This window comes from Anas acuta, chromosome 6 (assembly GCF_963932015.1).
Source record: "Anas acuta chromosome 6, bAnaAcu1.1, whole genome shotgun sequence".
NCBI classification, from domain to species: domain Eukaryota; kingdom Metazoa; phylum Chordata; class Aves; order Anseriformes; family Anatidae; genus Anas; species Anas acuta.
In genome coordinates this window covers 33,096,442-33,113,761 of record NC_088984.1, presented here as the reverse complement: position 1 = coordinate 33,113,761, position 17,320 = coordinate 33,096,442, and the positions used below count along the sequence as shown (strand labels likewise).

Genomic DNA, 17,320 nt, shown 5'->3' with positions numbered 1-17,320 from the left:
AGGAGGAGGTAAGCAAGGCGATAGTAACGGGACTGTCAGAACCATCTGAAGGCCAGAGGAACAGAGAAGAAAATCAGTTTTATTCCAACAGCTAATTTAGGACAAAAGGTCAGGGAGGGCAGCAAACCCCAAACTTCACTAGTATTTAGAGTATGTTGTGAGACATGCCAGGATGTGTACGTGTGTAGTATTTTTGTTACTGGACTTGAAGATTTTGCTTAGCTCCTAAAACAGAGCTTTCCCTCTTTCATTCAGCCGTGGGAGAAGTGAAGTAACTCTATGGAGATCTTAGTGCCTGCAGAGGGATGTCGAGTGGAGCCTGCAGCAAAGCTGAGAAATGTTCAAGTGACTCTAGAAGCTGGGGCTTAAGATGTCACATTGCTTACATTGATACCAAGTGTCCTTGCTGTAAAACTGTATCTTCCCTGGGCTGGTTAGGGCTGGCTCTAACACAGCTTGCTTTCAGAAGGACTGAAAAATTACGTCTTTAGCTGGGTTGCGACAGCTCCTGTGTTAATAACTGAACTGTGAGCTCTGCTCCGAAATGCCTGGGACCAGGTGTGAGGTGTTCACGTTGCTGTCGGTGGGTAATGAGGTGTGAGGCTGTACCAGCTGCTCACGCTGCTGTATCGCACCTCCCCTTCTCTCCTTGTGGCGTATCTCTCTCCTGAAAGGTGGTTTTTGTCAGAGGACCTGCAGGAGTTGGATCCCTTCTGCATCGTTTTTGTACCTTTTTTTCTTTTCGGACTGTTCTGTTTCTGGGTGTTTATGCCCTGCTCCTGTCCCCAATTTCCCGTTGTGCCTGTCATTCCCACAGGGCCCAGGAGCACGGCACATGGCTGGGCACTCTTGAAAAGAGAGGTCAAAGAGTAACAAATGATGCTCGTTAGGCTAACTATGTCTGACAGCCCTGGACACCCAAAGAGGACAGTCGTGATGTTTTAACCTAACTATTATGGGGTCTAATTAAGTTTAAATTAGTTTTTTTCCTCTGTGTTTGAATGGAAGAGGGTTTTCCCCTTTCGAACAGCCGTCTAGTTGGGAGCCCAGCAGCAGCAGCAGGCTCCCTTCCTGTGGCGCACAAGTGGGTCTGAGCACTGTGCAGCAGATGCTGCCCGCTGGCTGACAGATGCGTTTAAACCCGATTGCAAAACTGGATTTGGGATTTTGCAAATTCCGTCGAACAAGGGCAAGTGCTATTTAAGTCTCCGGGCTTTCACAGGGAACCGACTGTATTTCTGTGTAATGATGAAAGCTTGGGGCACTGCTCTAAGAAATCTGCCACTGAATTGCAGCTGCAGAGCCAGGTTGAGGCGTTGTTCAGGGGATGGTGGGCATGTGTGGTGAGCCAAGCAGCGTGCTGTATGCTGCAGAGATCCCAGCTGCAGCCTGAGAGCCACGAGTGGGGATATTAACGGAGGTGTGGACGCAATTAGCCTGTGAGTAACTGCTGCGCTAATGCAATGCTGCAAACATTCATTGAGGAAAAAAAAAAAGTCCCGATCTTCTCCAGTTTCAACACATTTCTTGGGGGCAGAGGGCAAGAGACTTGTCAAGCAGCTGTTTGTGCTGAGTTAAGTAGCATGGACAACAAAGTGAAAACAAGAGCAGCGAGTAAAATGCATTTTCCCAGAAGGCTGCTGTTTTCAAATGAACCTCCTTCAGCAATTTGAGCACGCAGTTCCCTTTTAAAGCTTTGATATGTTTGATAAGGAAATAGAGGGATTCCCATTGGGAAAACTGAGATCTGAGGAATCACCATCAGGAACACAATGTAAAATAGAAAACTAAGATCCTGAAAACTCTGATTCTTGTATGCAAAAAGCTGGCTGAAGGAGAGCATGCAGACAGCCTGCTCTGCTACGTCTGATGTCCTCACTGCTGAAATTGTTTTCACAGTCTGTCATGCTGTTACAGGAGCTAATTTAGAAAAGAATCTGAACCATTTGTTTCTGATGGACAAGGCTCAAAAACAGTGTTTTAGAACGTATCTAGAAATGTGAAGTCTTTTTGTGGCACCAGGAGCTTATAATGACTAATAAATATCTTAATTGTAAGATAGAGAACAGCATCACTGCTGAAATCGATTTTCTGTAACGTAATGAGGATGGCTTGAGCAATGTAAATAAGCATTACTGGCCAGTCGGAAAGGATGGCAAATGATGACTGGCAAAGCTTAGGGAAAATGGCTTTGTTGTTTTTGCAAGTTTTTCTTCTGAGTGAACTACTTTCATATTGTTTGGTAATGATTTGAAATTAAGAAAGTCTGTCTCTTATTGCTGGACAAAGAAATGCAAGCACCCTGAAAATTAAGGAGGCTTGAGTCAAAATGGAAAGCTTTTCTTTTTTGGTTTCACATCACTAGTAGCGATTTTTTCCCCAGACTTTACTTGTTGTAGTCCGTGAACAAGGCAGAACTGAAAAAGGCTGTGTTCCCATTGTTGCTTTTTTTCCATCTGGATAACAAAAATTCACCCATGTGTATTTATTCAAAAGTTTTAAATAGATGAGAGTGCAATAAGCCTGCTCTCAAGGCAGTGTATTTTATATGACAGCTGCTGAAGCAGCCCCATTAAATGGCCTTCGTGGTTATGGCATGACAGTGAGAAACATTTTCTTGTTCCTTTGCAGAAAAAGGAGTACTTTGTGCACCTTCTCCCAAAGACACTTACAAGCATGGTGACTGTTTTTTCCTCTGTACGTTGTCTGGAAAACAACATTGCAAGTTATATTATTGTAGAACAGGTTGTTGGAGGAAAATTCTTCCATAGCCTTAGTTGTCTAAAAGTTAGATGTGGATAAACTAGAAGCTTTTATAAAAGTATTTTAAAGAAAAACTGAAACCTCTTGCAGTTGAAAGAAAACATTAAAATGACGCCCAGAATCCCAGCAGAAAAATAGATTTCCCTGATAACTTCTCACAAAAGCCACGTAACTCTTCCACCAGCAATATGCACCCCCAGGGAGCTGGTAAGAGTTGATTTGATTACAGGATTAGCCAGGCCCCAACCACCTCGCTTTGTCCTTGCTTCTGAGGATGTCACTGCAAGAGGGAGCTGCCATCCCAAGGGGCAGCAGCCAGCTGTGCACGGGATGCCTTTTGGTGCTGGCACGGCCCAGCTCCACGCTCCCCTATAGCACCAGGAGAGGGGAAAATCTCAGGGCAGGGCCCCCACGCTGCCATTCGAGCCAGGGAAAACCGTCCCAAGTGAAGATGTGTTTGGTAGGCATCCAAAAGCTGCTGCTGTGTGTTTAACAGGACAGCTGCGGTTTCTGCTCTTGGAAATCCATCAGGGTTTTCCAGACATCTGGGAAGAGAGGAGGGAGCGGGATATCCAGCCTGCACTGCTGTGGAGAAGCCAGCGCTGGAGTTTGAGGTGTGTCTCCGTATTTTCCCAATGAGTCAGTTATAAAGTATTCAAACTGGATGTATGCAAGGGGATCCTTGCTTTGCAGCACCAGTTAGGTTTTTCTTCCTTCCTTCTCACTTGTGGAAGTCTCTTTGTTGCTGCTTGATGAATTAAGAGAAGGCAGAGACTGTGGTTGATAATCCCGAGTTCTGGATCGTAGTTTGGGAATATCTAGAAGCGTGGCTCCTGTTACCTTCTTCTGAGAGGTGTGAATGTTTGAAGCTATGCTTTTTTTGAAAGGTGTTCTGCAGTCAGCCAGAAGCTACCATGGTTAGGAATTTCTACCCTAGGTCTAATAAACATAAAGAATAGTGTAACACATACATTACCTTGGAAAGGCAGAGTAATTTTATGAGCATATTTTCTCGATACCATGATACTAGTATGAGCAGAAGATAAATTCTTTAGTGAAATGGGTTCAATATATGCGATGGCCCACTTGTTGAGCAAGTCTTCTCTAAATAAATCCTTACTGTAGCAGATCACTGAAAAATTGAGATGCTTCAGAGGTTCAGATGGAGAGGTATAGGAAGAAATTCTTCACTGTGAGGGTGGTGAGGCCCTGGCACAGGTTGCCAGAGAAGCTGTGGATGCCCTATCCCTGGAGGTGCTCAAGGCCAGGCTGGATGGGGCTTTGAGGAGCCTGATCTGGTGGGAGGTGTCCCTGCCCCTAGCAGGGGGTTGGAACTGGATGATCTTTAAGGTCCCTTCCAACCCAAACTGTTCTTTGAATCTATGATTTAAGCAGGCTAATGGTTTTAATTCTTAGACACGAACCAGAACTGCTGGCCTGGATAGGTGTGAATGGCGAAAGCAAACTCTTGGTTCATATTGTTGCAGCTAACTCTGAGTATGAAGAACATATTTTTTTGGTAAGCATAAACGTGGGAATTAATAAATACTTCTAGTGACCACTGGTTTTGTTTTATGTGCCAATCCATTATCCTTCCAGGAAAGGACAACTTGAAGTAGTGTTGACTGATGATGGGTGCTGGTGAGGTCTGTTCTCTTTGCTTGCCTGGCTTACCTTGCTTAAACTGGAATTTACGGGCTCAGCTGGGAAGCTGTGTTTTGGTTCTTCGCCTTTCCTTAAGGCTGGTGCTTTGGGTAAATGTGAGTGAAAGAAAACCCGGGCTGTGACCACACAATCCAGTCCCTCTGGTGTGTTGCGTGCACGGCTGGAGTCCCCCTGTAGCAGCACGTGCTCCCTCCTCAGGGCAGAATTACCCGGTTTTTGGTTCAGTTACCGTCACTGCCGGCGTGTTTGCCTTCGAGCTGGAGGCAGTGCGAAATTGGCTCTAGCCTTAAAGACCTCATCAGCTCAATGTACTCCTGTGATTGTGTGTGACTCGAGTGCGGTTGGCTGACTGCTGCTTGGTGATTTGCTCTGCTGAACGCTCTTTTCCTTCCACGGTCAAGTGCAGAAGAGTCCCGTGTAAAGCAATTATAGCCATAAAGTGTTATCTGTAGGGTTTTAGCACAAAAAAATTGCCTTGAGTGAATGCATCCCATGTCTGCCTGAGGGCTACAGATGTCAGGATTTTGCTGCAGCCTGCTGATAGTCATCTTCGTACTGAAACATGAGTGGTTTGTATCTTGAGGTTCGTCAGGTGGAAGAGCTGAGATGATGTCAGATGTTCCTCTGGGCTTTTGGGAGGAGTGGAGAGAAGCACTGACAAGGGTGCCAGTAGCTGGCCTTACAGCAGCATCGTAAGGTGAAGTGCTGCAGGGGTAAGGTACCCGGGGTTTGCAGGGAGACAGCAGGTCTTCCCCCTGTGCATCTGCGCATCTGCGGTGTGTTCTTGCAGCTTGTTGGCTTCCTCCACCTCTGGTTACGCACAGGTAACTGCAGTGGTTTGACGCTGATGCCTGTGGGGAGACTGCAGCCACTGGCACAGGCTTTGCCTGGAAATGATTTGGCATCTGCCATCCCTTTCTTGTTGCGCTGTCCTGTGCGTTGCTGCACTAATAATCCTTGTGGTGCTTTCCGAAACCTGCAATTACACTGAGCTCCGTGATAGATGGGAAGCAGCATTAAGGGATTAATGAGTTGAACTGCATATTTTGTGATTCCTTCAAGTGTCAACATCAGCATGCAGCAGCACACTGCCGATTAGCTCCAGTCAGCCTCTGGCAGCCAGCACAAGGCACTATCCTGGGATGTCGTGCGCTTCAACCACCGTGGAAGGACTCAGCGTCAGAGCTACTGTGATGCAGGAGTTTAAAAAACATAAACTTCTTTAAAAGTGGGACCAAGCAGCTACATCCTTTGCAGGTATAAACTGACATAGCACACGGCACTTGCTCACAAGTATCTTTGCTTGTATCTAACGTAGCTGCCGCAGTGGTCAGCTTAAGGCTGTTGGAGCACTTTTCTGGGTGTCCACATGGAGTGAGCAGCCCCTATTAACTCAGCCCCTCCTGTTCTGAAGGCCTCTTGGACTTGTGAAAATGTCTCCCTTTGGAAGAAGTGGGGAGAAAAAGTTGGAGACGAATTATATAATGCAATGATTTGAAATGTACTGAGACAAGCTCTGCACTCGGCACCTGTAATTATAAACAGCATTTTGATCCTGAATAGGGGGTTTTAAAAGGAGGCTGTAGTCAAAGCTGCTCATTAATTATGTTACTGAGTGTCAGCCCTTTTAATAAAGCAGAAAGTGCCTTCTTCCTGGCTGAAATGCAAATACAATAGAGATAATGTCACTTGCCAAGGAGGGATTGTTTGAAATGAGAATGACGCTTGTGCCTACTAATTAAAAGTTAATAAATCTGTAAGAAGTGGGATCTCTGAGCCGGATTTGAATCAGTTTGCCATTGCTCCTGGTGACAGGTCTCAGGCTGAGGCACGCAGAAAGCCTTGCTCTGTGTTTGTCTTCCTCAGTTCATCTTCGGACTGTGTTGTGTTGCTGCTGTGCTTCCTGTAATGCCACTGTCCTTCATACAAGGGACTAAGAGGCACTTCTATTTTATTCAAAATACTACTAATAACCTCCTGATGCAGACAGTTTGTGAATTCCAAGTGCCATACAGCGTGTGTGTGCGTCCATGGCTCTCCCATGGCTGTAGAAGCAGCCTGAGCGCTGGTCAGCCCATGTGGCTGAGACAGTGCCTCTTTTGTCATACTGCTGCACAAAGTGTTACTCAGATCCTTAATCCACTTGACCTCAGTTGCATCCAGATGATGTATCGCAGACCAAAGAAGCTGTTAAAGGAACCTTTTAACGCTGCTGAGTCAAACGGCTCATTTCAGGAAATACAGGAATAAAGGGTGTTTGTGCAGCCTTTGTGGCTGCCTTCTGCATGTGTATTATAATGCAGGCTTTAATTATGTGATCACATTATTACTTGTTTCCACAGAACTCCTGCCTCATTAAGTGCACGGTATGGATGTTGCTCCGTTTGGGAACAGCTACTCAGTGATTTTGTTCTTTCTCTTGCATTTTCAGTGCACGTCTCCAACCTTTTTTGTCTTCTGCAGACTGCATACAACTGTGTCCTGTAAATACTGGCTTTTCCATCAGTCAGTCTTACATCACCGTGCCCCTTCGTGTTTAGGACTTGGTATTTCAGAGGCCTGCAGTGAAATAGAGGTGCACTCACATTTCAGAGGTGGAAGAAATGTTTGAAGTCCAAGCATCTCTCCTTGTAGGTGCCCAGCAGAAGCTGCCCAGGCTGTCTTCGCAGCAGTCCACGCTCTGTCCTGACCCTGCGAGTGGGTTGGGCACCAGGCCCTGGGTGCTGGGTTAGAAACAGTTGTACAGAATTTCTTGCTTTTGCTCTCGGGCCATCATTTTCGCACCTCCATGCTGATTTCCCCATCCCCATTTGAGTGTTATGGATCTGAAAGGCTTCTAGGGATTGAATTGATCTGCTAGCCCATTAAGAAAAATGCACTTCCGCAAAGTAAATCTTCATAATTGCAGCACTTAGAAACTCCTGAAAAACCCTCATTGATTTCCAATAGAAAGCCTTCAGTCAAACAGATTTTTAGAAATGAGCATAATTTGACTGCTGTTTTGTTTCTTCTCTCTTATCCAAGCTTTGTTTTATATCCTTCTGTAACTTGTTGAAAAGAATCTGCCTCTGGTAGTTCTTGAATTGTTTTTTTTTCTCGCCAGCTCGCTGGGATTCACGGCACAGCCGGGGTCCCCTCCTGTAGTTGAGGTGGTGATGGGCAGGGTGCTGAGCGCTGCTGACCAGGAGGCAGCTGGGGTTGTCATGTGTTGGAGCACGCCTCCCTTTCTGTTCGGAGAAGTCTCCCAAAGTCCCTGGTGCCTGGACCTGTCCTTGCTCCAGCTGATTTTTAGAACCCATTTAGACATTCCTTGTGTGAACATTGACATGTCCAGCTGTGTGTCCTAGGCGGGTTTTTAGCTGCTGTGAATCTGTGGCGTTGGGCAGTCTGAGCTCCGCTCGTCTGTCCTGGCTCCAGGTCAGACTCCTGGGTGTTCAGTGCTATGGAAGAGAAAAAAGCTGGGGACAATTCTCCTTTCAGTGAAAGCTTCCAACTGCGTTACATCTTACAGTGGTAACGCCAATAAACTGGGAATTGGCGAAGCAGGTAATGAAAGGATGTGGTTAAATTGACTTGCAACTGCATAAATCCAGGATAAGCTCCCTGGAAATCACCACTGCTATGAGGAAGACATTGCCTATGAATGAGAACTGGAAGCGCTTAGGAATTGGCAGGTTCAGATTATCAGAAGTGCCTTGTCACAAGAGGATGCAGGACTCACTTGAATAGAAGAGCTGGAGCAACACTGATTGCTCTTGAAAATAAAGTCATGCCTTTCGTTATGTATTTTCTTGCACCATTTTTACCCTTGCAGTGCATTGAGTCACATCTTGAAAATGTGTCCAAGCCGTAAAAAATGGCAAAAGGGTAACAGGAACAGTCCAAGGTCCAAACAGAAGCTCTGAGGTTGTTGCTGCAGCAGCACTGACAGCATGCAGCATGCTTCTGGTGTCAATTCCTGTCCCTGAAAGCAGGAGATGAAAGCTGAAAGGGGTGTGTGTGCCATATAGCTCCTGGGGAACCAGGCTCTCAGCTCCCATTAACCGTACCTGACGTGTCCGCTCCTCTTCTGCGCGGCAGGGAGAATGCCCCACATATCTGCTGTGTTATCCACCTATGGCTCAGAGTGAGAGAGATCATTTTGTCAAGTGTAAGCAATCTGAAATATGCTGGGATTTTTAGAACGCGTTTAAACTTTCCATTCTGTGAGATGTGGCAAGAGCCGGTAGCAAAAGTACCCCGGCAGATGAGAACAGTCCTGCTCCAATTACAGATGAAACACGCTGTGAAATTTGTGACTTTTTCACAAAACAAAAGATGCATTTGTTCTCTCCTCACACAGCATGCTCTAAGGGGGCTGCAGCAGTGTGTTTCGAATGAGAACCTCAGTCTGAAATGTGAATTAACCTAGTGTGTTGCGAGGGACAAGACCTTCAGAGCAAGTCTGCAGCTCCTGCCGCTTGGTTTCATCGCATGTGGGCAGGCGAGCAACAAAACCTCGGGCTGCCCATTTTCTGCAGCAGGCAGATGACAGAAAGGTTAATGTGCGAGGCAGGAAGGGATCCCAAGAAGACAAAACAGACCTGTTGTGAAAGCAGGCTCCCCGAGATATCCTTGCCCTGTTTATATGTTTTTTAGACTGCCCGGAGAAGGTGGTGTGCTGCGCTTCAGGAAGTATCTAATTCAGTTAGATCAGCATCAATCTCCTTTGCAAGTCTTTCAGACACGTTCACCAACTGCTGGCTTCATGCTTCGGAGGATTGTCTCCTGTGTTAGGGCACGTCTGTGTCACAGGTCAGCGCTACCAGTGCTGGGGTGAGGGCTCTGACAGAACGCCTCTGGAGAACGGCTGTGGGAGCCCAAGATCCAGTTGCTCGCTTGGCTTCCTGGCAGGGTGCGACTTGCCTCCACCGAGGAGTAAGCACAGCGGAGGAGTGTGGGTTTGCACCCCAGCTGCTCCTGTGTGAAGCCTTGTCCCTGGGCTCAGCCTCTCGAGCTTTAGCTAAGATGCTGGTGGAGGAAGCTGTGCGCTGAAATGCGTCTTCTTGCTGCCTCTACCAGCGCAGTTCCCTGCAGCACAAGAGCAGGAACATTTTGTATCAAGGTGTTGGATTTTTCCAGAGGTTGCACGTCCGATTTCCTAACAAGCTAGCTCCTCTGTTGGCAGCAAGCATGGCAGCGGTCTCGCAGGGCTGCTGGCAGAGCTGGCCTCCCCTCTTGTTTTCTTCTAAGTGCTGCAGCACTTTGCAGCGCTGAATTTTGCAGTGTTGGTTTCTGACGGTTCAGTGAGATGCCTGCAAACCAAACTGTTGCTGCTCAGTGCTTGCAGCTGACCAGCAGCCCAGCCCCTCTGAGAAGCCATCCAGCCCCTGCGGAGCACAGCAGGTTCGTGCTACCCTTTTTTCCAGTAAATGTTATACCGTAAAAGAAAAGCAGAGTAGACCAGTGTGCGTCTTTTAATAGAACCAGCTTTGATTTTGATTGTCTGACCATCTTTTGAGTATTTACAATGGATAACAATTCGATTCAGGATCATGGATAACAATTTGTTTCAGGAAACACAGAAGCTGACACCATTAGCAAGTGCCACTGTAGTTACAGGAACAGGGTAGATAAACTATTCAATCCAGGCTTATCATTTAAAAACACCCGATTTTATTAGCCAGCAAGCATTCAGAAGGCAAAATGCCAACACGTAGCAGTGCTAATAGTTTTTGGTCTGAGTCAAGCAATTGGCACGGTCCTTTTATTTATTAGCAGTCTTTTCCTAAACGTGTCCTGGGTGTTCACCGCAGGCTGTGCAAGTCGGGGCTGTGATCCTGGAAATGCTGAGGTTTCCAGCAGAACTGACAGTGTAACTGAACCCAGGAGTATGTCTGGTCTGAGGGTCACAGCCATGTTATCTTGCTAGCAACACTCTGTATCCATTTTATCCTTACCCAAGGTACTAGGATGAATACAGAGTCTCGGACACTGCGGATCAGTCTGTGAAGATGCTGCAAGTTCTGCTTGCTGGGCACTGGCCTTGTGCCCTTCTCCATCACACGCTCATCTGAAACTTTGCAGAAGGGAGCCTGCTGGTGCTGGCCTCCTCGTGTCTTCTCTGGGCATGGGCTGGGGGCTCCGTGGAGCTAAAGAGGCCCCAGACGGGGGTTTGCTGAGGAAGGGACGAGGTGGTTGCATGCTGCTGGCCATTAGCAGCAGTGTCTGGACAAGTGGCATCTTCCTAAGAACACCGAGTCTGTGGTGCGTGCGCTGCACCTGGGGGTGGGGCCGTAGACAAATCTCCTTTAGCAAGTCTAACCGGCTTAGGGCTGATTGCCTGCTCAGACATAGGGAATTAACCACAGATAATAGGGACCACGCCTGGCCACAGCACGGCAAGAACTGACTTTTTATTTTCTGGTAATGGGAGGAAAGAAGGAATAGCTGAGCTGTGGTCTTCCACTTTGTCCTGGTTTTGCCTTCGTTTTTTCCCCAGTTGTGCCAGCAGTGTGCAATGCAATTTTTCTCTTCTTTGCTATCAGAAAGTTGCCCCATTCTTAAAAGGAGAAGGTAGGGAGGGGGTCCTTGCTTTCTGCTGCTGATTCAGCCACTGCCTTGTGCTAACTTCGGCAAGTCAAGCACCAAATGTGCCTTTAATTTCCATGATTCGGAGTCTGATGGAGTCATGGGCTGGGTTTCTGTTGCTTTCGTTGACAATTCTACGCTCACAGGTACGGTGAGACATGGCGAAGTTGACCGAGAGTACCAAGTGTTTCATCCTGCTGGCATCTATCCTCTCCCTACCTTTTCCCTGTCAAGCAGTGAATGCCGACTGTGGCTTTGTTCAGCTGCAATTTGTTAGCCACGTTGGGGTAGCAGTTCATCCCTCGGGTAGGGTACGCATGGATTAAGAGTGATAGCACTGGAAGATGGGCTTTGTGCTTGCTCTTGGCTTGCAGCTGGGAAGGGAATCCTGTCTGCTCACCCTCCTGCTTAGGCAATTCAGTGCACTTCGTAAATAACATTTTGCACTTTATAGGTGCTTCACCCCTGCCCAACCTCTCTCAGGACTTGCAAAGCAGTAATTAATCCTCATTTATGCTGCTGCAATATTATACCCAGTGTAAGATATGGTAGCACCTAGTGCACGGAGTAATTAAGGACATGCCAGAAACAGCTGTAGCACCAGAGTGATCTGCAGCTGCTCAGCACCAATTCCCCACTGCTGCTTTGCTGTGTTTGGTGAGCTCTGTTTGTGGGCCCCATTGGACTGCTCTGCAGCTTAATAAGCATCTCTTCTCTTATTGTGTGGCATAACTGGGATTACTTGGGAAAAAAATGAGCTTTTGGTGAACTGTCATATTGTCTATGCTCTTTGTTTGCAGATTCTCTGTACTTTTGGGTTTTGGTGTTACCATCTTTTTTTTTTTTTTTTTTTTTTTTTTTTTTTTTTTGGTGAATTGTTGCTGGTAACCCCAGATACATAAGTCTTCTGCTTGCAGATAATCTCCTTTCTGTAAGAAGGGATTTAATTTTTTATGTGAAACTTTGGTCCTAATAGAGGCTGTCGGTGTAGCCCATGTTTCACTGGAATCTGTTTTTCCGTGGATATTGAGTTTACACAAGAGCAGGCATTCTGAAGAACTCAGCCTCTGCAGTGGGACGTGCCCTGATGCATATGAAGGAACGGAATGTAAGATGGCAGGAGAGGTTCTAGTGGCTGGAAGGGGGAATTTGGTGTAACTTTGGATGTTACCAAGAGCAGGGAAGGAAGTTATTTTGTTCATCACAGGCTGCAATTCACAAGTCTTTAATTCATTAAAAAAAAAAAAAGTCTTCTCCCTTTAAAAGCTACCACTAACTGGAAGTATTTCTTTGTTTCAGATTGTGGAAACCTGAACTAACACATCCTGTGACTGACAACGTGACAACTACACCGAAAGGTGGGCTTTCTGTTTCTGTTGGTTTCCTATGAGTTGTTCAGAGCACTGGCAGTGCTGCACACCTCTGACCTTACCGGGTCGGGTTGCTTAGCGAGTATCTGGGGCTTGTTCAAGCAGCAAAAGAGTTTGACAGGATTCCTCTGCCTCCATGCGTGCGTGTTAATGTATTTTGGTGGTGGTTTAAACAGGGACAAGGAGTACACTTTCTGGGCTGTTCAGCAGAGGAGTTGGTGGTGCAGAGGTAGAGAACTTAAGAGAAAAGAAAAACTCACTGAAGTGTTGCCAACTTTTTTTTTTTGGTGCTGGTGTTTGTTTTCTGTAGGAAATGACCTACTTGCAGCACGAGTTGAGCTATCCAAATGGCAGTGCTGCCGAGTAGAAGCACTGCGAGCTGAAGCTGATGTCGCATTCTTCTCTTCTCACGTTTCACATTTAGGGATTGTGGTGCCAGCAATGTTCTCTGCAGCATGGGCTGGGTCCTTGTCTGTCAGTCCCCACGTGCTCACCTGGTTTGAGGAACTGGTCCTCTGCTTTGTTGAAACGTTTTGTTGAGGTTGCAAATGTGAATATTCCATGAACAACATGGCACAAATGAAGAAAAAAAAGCTGATATGTGGATTTCCCACTGAGCCCTGGTATTATTTGTTTAGAGGAAGGCTTGTGTAATGGGTGCAGGCAGCTTTTGGTCGTCTGACCAGCACAAGTGAGAAATAACACACAGTGGAGTGGTAAATACCATTTTCACTTTATCCAGTGACTGTTGCAAGCACAATTATTTAATCTTTTTTCTTCAGCCAAGAGGAATACTGACCTGCTTGAAGTTTTCAAACACCATGCCTATCTGGTGACCCTACACAGCCATTATGAAGTTAGAGTTCTGTGCATGTTCTTAAGTTTTCTTTTCCCTGGAGCTGCTTCTTGCTGTCTTTCTTGCTCGGGGGGAGAATGCAGTAAAAACTGGGGCATGTGTTGCCTGGATCTGTGTGCTGGGGGCAGTTTCTTCTGGCTGCAGCGTTGTTCCTCTTACTGGAGCCCCTTTTTTTCTCTTGCAAGTCATAGATCTTTTTCCTGCATCTAAGGGAAGTGAACTTCTTTCTGCAGATATGTGGAGTAGGTTGACCTCTGAGACTAAATGGCCGCATGTGAGTTGGTCCTAGCAAATCTTGGTGATAAAAGGGTCTCTGGTTGTTGTTTGCTGTGCCAAGGAGATTCCAGTGAGTGCAAGGTCTAGTGGCTTTTCAGTGCATTGTATGTGATTCATTAGGCGAGAAGTTAAATGGTTAGTGGGAGCTAGGACTTCAAAAGCTGTGATGAAGCGAAGTCCAGTAAGTCGGATGGGGAGAGGGGGCTGAGGATCTGGGCTTAAAGTGTAGACAGAGCTATTTGTTTGGTGCTCTTTGCAAAGAGTAGCCATGGAGTGGAGGCAAGTTCCTTCTGCCTTTTAATTCCTGAGTGCAAGTCTGAGCCTCAGGAGTCCTGGTGGCAGGTGTCAAATCTGCTGTCTGCTCTTACAAAGGCTCTTCACAACCAGTGGTGCCTATAACCAGGAAAGGCAGTGCAGGCAGGTGAGCTGTTGGAAGGGTGAGGTGAGCTCCTATCTGCTCTTCGAAAAAAGTGGTAATCCAATTTGGGCAGTGACAAACAGCAGAGCACGGCTACTTCCAGCTGTTGGAGCTGCTCACAGGTTACCATGGGGAGAAGTTGTGCTCCTGCGTAAGTGGAAAGCAAAAAATCTTTGCTTAATTAGTTGCCTAAATCCCATTTTAGTAAGCTGATCATAGAATCAGTAAGGTTGAGACAGTGCAGGCTGCAGGAGCAGCCCCAAACCGAGGCTGAATAAACATTTTAAATGGTGAATTTTGGTGGGGGTTCTCCCCGATACTGTTCTTGCCTCCTGCCAGGTCTATCTCAGCCATGTTCCCATCACGTTACTTTGTTGTCACAGCATGCTAAGTGTTCAGCTCTCACTTCCATCTTGATAGCCTTCCTTATAATGCTCTCAAACTTTTAGACAGCCCGTGTAATGGCACTGAAAAAATCTTCACCTATTTCTTGGTCTGACTCTTGCATTGCTTTCTGGACTGCCCCAAAGCACCTTCCTTCCCTTGCTTGTTGTTGTATACCTTGTGCAAAGGAATGAAAGCAAGACAGTTTGTCTCAGGCCTGTCTCTGCAAGCTCAGGCACAAAACAAACCTACATATTACCTAATTTTTCATACTTGTGTGGCAATGAAACCTACAGCTTCAAAACAAAGTGTGAGATGTAAGTGTGGCAGCTGTGTTGGACTGAGAATCTGAAAAATAAAATCAAAGCATGCAACAAAATTGTATTTTTTAAATCTTATCAGAGCAATTAACTGGAAGAATGTCAATATGCATAGGAAATAATTTCCAGACCTGTACTAATTCATAGTTAATTTCCAAATGGCATGGAAGAGACTTTTTACAGAAGCTCCAAGACATGCATAACCTAACTCAATGTTAGGCCCTTGCGTGTGCATACTGCTTGCAAGGTGTGTGCTCACCCTGCTCTCCTTCAGCCGAGAGCAGTCTGCAGACCTCCACCTTTGGAGGTCTGAAGGTCACGTGTGGTTGAACCTTTCTCCTTCTGCTTGAACCTTTCTCCTTCCATAAATCTAAAGCAAGCTTTTGGTTTCCACAGACCTGTTCTCTGTCAGCTGTGAGGTATGAAGGAACGGAGTGAGCTGGTGTTTTCCAAGTCCTGTACGCAGCAGGAGAGGTAGCTGAGCATTTACCTCTAGGCTGTTAGGAGTGATGTGTCAACTGTGATCACCGCTAACACTATGGAGGCTTTTCTGCTTCTGTCTTGAAAATTGCTGCAGTTTGGGGCCACTTATCTCATAAAAGTGGCCTGCCTGTACTGCTGCAAGTAGGTGATTGTAAGAAGGTACCTGCTCTCTTGCAGACATCTGAGTGTCATCACTCCAGTGTTCTGGGTCTCTAGTTGCCAGTGTAGGATAACACACCAAGTAGTTTTATGGGATCTCCTAGTGTAGATTCATCACTACCAGTCTCTTCCACTCCACTTCTGGGGGCAGAAACTGCGAGGAGGCTCCCGCAGGAGGTAATCATCCCCGTGTGCTACAGGGGAGTGGGGACAGTCCAACGAGGATGTTAAGCTCAGGCTGACTCCTTTCTCTCTTACACATTTCATGTGTGATGTTCTTTGTGCCGCTTTAAAAAGAAAAGGAAAAGAGCTTCCCTGTTGAAGTCATTACCATCGCTTGGTTTGATGTTAAATACCTTGGCTAGAAGGAGAGCATGCTTTCTGTCATGTGAGGCAGCAGCTATTTAAACTGAACCTTGGCTGCGCCTGGAGAAGTCACAAGGAACTTGAGCTTACAGGAAAAAAATTCAGTTGCTGGGAAGTGCTCCTTATATCGTCGTTCCCAGCACTCCTCTCGTAGGAAGTGTGTGAGGCAGAGAGGCAGCTCCTCCGTTGGGAGGTCCCTCAGCGTCTGCCCCCAGCAGCACGTGGCTGCAGCACAGCTGTGGGCTGGCCAGGACCCTGCTGGGTTAGACAAACACATCTTCGAAGCCCCGTGCCCTGGTATCCTCAAGGCCTGAGGTTATACGCACACAGAACAAGGTGCTCTTCTTAAGGCCAGCTTTGGTTTTCGTTGCCTGAGATTAGAGACAATACATAAAGAGGCAGAGTTGAAAAAGCAGCAGTCTTCTGTGTGATGGCAAGTGCTGGAGTTCGTGTTCTACCAAACACCAGATGTGAGACCCAGAGGCACGGCCAGAAAAATATTTATTGCGGGAGTATCCGAGGAAGTTGTTCTTCTTGACACCAGTAGCTCCCAAGTGCTGGTTAGTTAACCGAGTAAGTGGCTGTGGGCTGTTATTAATGACTAATTCTATTGCCAGCAATGTCTTGAGGAGGAAAAAAAAAAAGACAACAAAAAACCCGAAACAGCAAATGGAAGGAGCAGGTGGTACACAACGTGCTTTTCTTTTTTAAAGGAAACAGCGTATTGTAGAACTGCAAACATCTGCTTCTGCTTAATGCTAAATCTTCACTCTCTGCTGCAGTTCACTTGTGTGGAATAAATTACTTGACCGGCCAGTGGGCCCTCACTATACTCTTATTCTTAATCCTTGCTTTAGTGATTCAGTGGGCTAAAAACCTCCGTTGTTAGCACGCGAGCCATAGCAGGAGGCTGGGAGGCAGTAGGAGAACAGGAGTTGGACTTACTGATCCTTATGGTTCTCTTCCAACTCGGGATATTCTATGATTAATAGTTCTGGTTAGGACCTTCTTTGTTGGCATGGCTGGGACTTGGGCTCTTCAATCCCATGGGAGCAGGAGCCAGGCCCTTGCTGTGTAATACAGCAGTGACGTCTTCTGAGGCAGTGTTAAAGAAGAGGTGTCATGCCCTTTAATTCTAACCTGAAAAGTTTAAATTAAGCAAGACAAGTTTCTTCTGGGAGGGAAAACATCTTTAATTAGATCGTCTGATAGAGCAGGAAAAAGAGCAGCCAAGTCCGCATGTGAGTGGTGCAGACCTGGATAAAGGTTTCTATTCCCAAAAGCTTTTCTTGGTGTTATTTTTTTTTTTTCTTCCAGCTGTCGATGTTATCTTTATCTACAAGGCTTGCTTCACTTCCAGCCTTTGAGCTCAGTGACTGTAATGCCTTTTCTGACTCGAGGATGTTTCGTTTTGCGTGGGGAGAGCATTTCAGTGCGTACCACTTACAAATGGAAGCTTTTCTGTTACTTACAGTCCCAGCTCATATCCTGTTCATAGATTTCTATCTCCATATCCTTATGCCTTTCTGGAACTACCACTGGTCACTAGATGTTATGTCAAGAGTCTGCCATTGTTCCCATGAAGTCATCTGTAGCTTTTCTCCACTGATAGCAGTAACAACAGAACCAGGGTCCAAGTTACATCTGATGGGGCACCATGAAGGGTCTCACAGCAGTTCCGCTGAAGGTA

General features: G+C 46.4%; 1 protein-coding gene across 27 annotated transcripts in view; it reads left to right on the top strand.

Annotated features, from left to right (window-relative positions):
- Positions 1-17,320, top strand: part of MAP2 (microtubule associated protein 2) — a 172,861-nt gene that overhangs the window by 24,219 nt on the left and 131,322 nt on the right. For 26 of the 27 annotated variants that reach the window (XM_068686420.1, XM_068686406.1, XM_068686408.1 and 23 more), the window contains one exon: positions 12,298-12,356. The exons of the other annotated variant lie outside the window; for it this stretch is intronic. The gene's annotated coding sequence lies outside the window, so the exon portion shown is untranslated. The remainder of the gene's footprint in view (positions 1-12,297; positions 12,357-17,320) is intronic. 27 annotated transcript variants of the gene reach the window in all.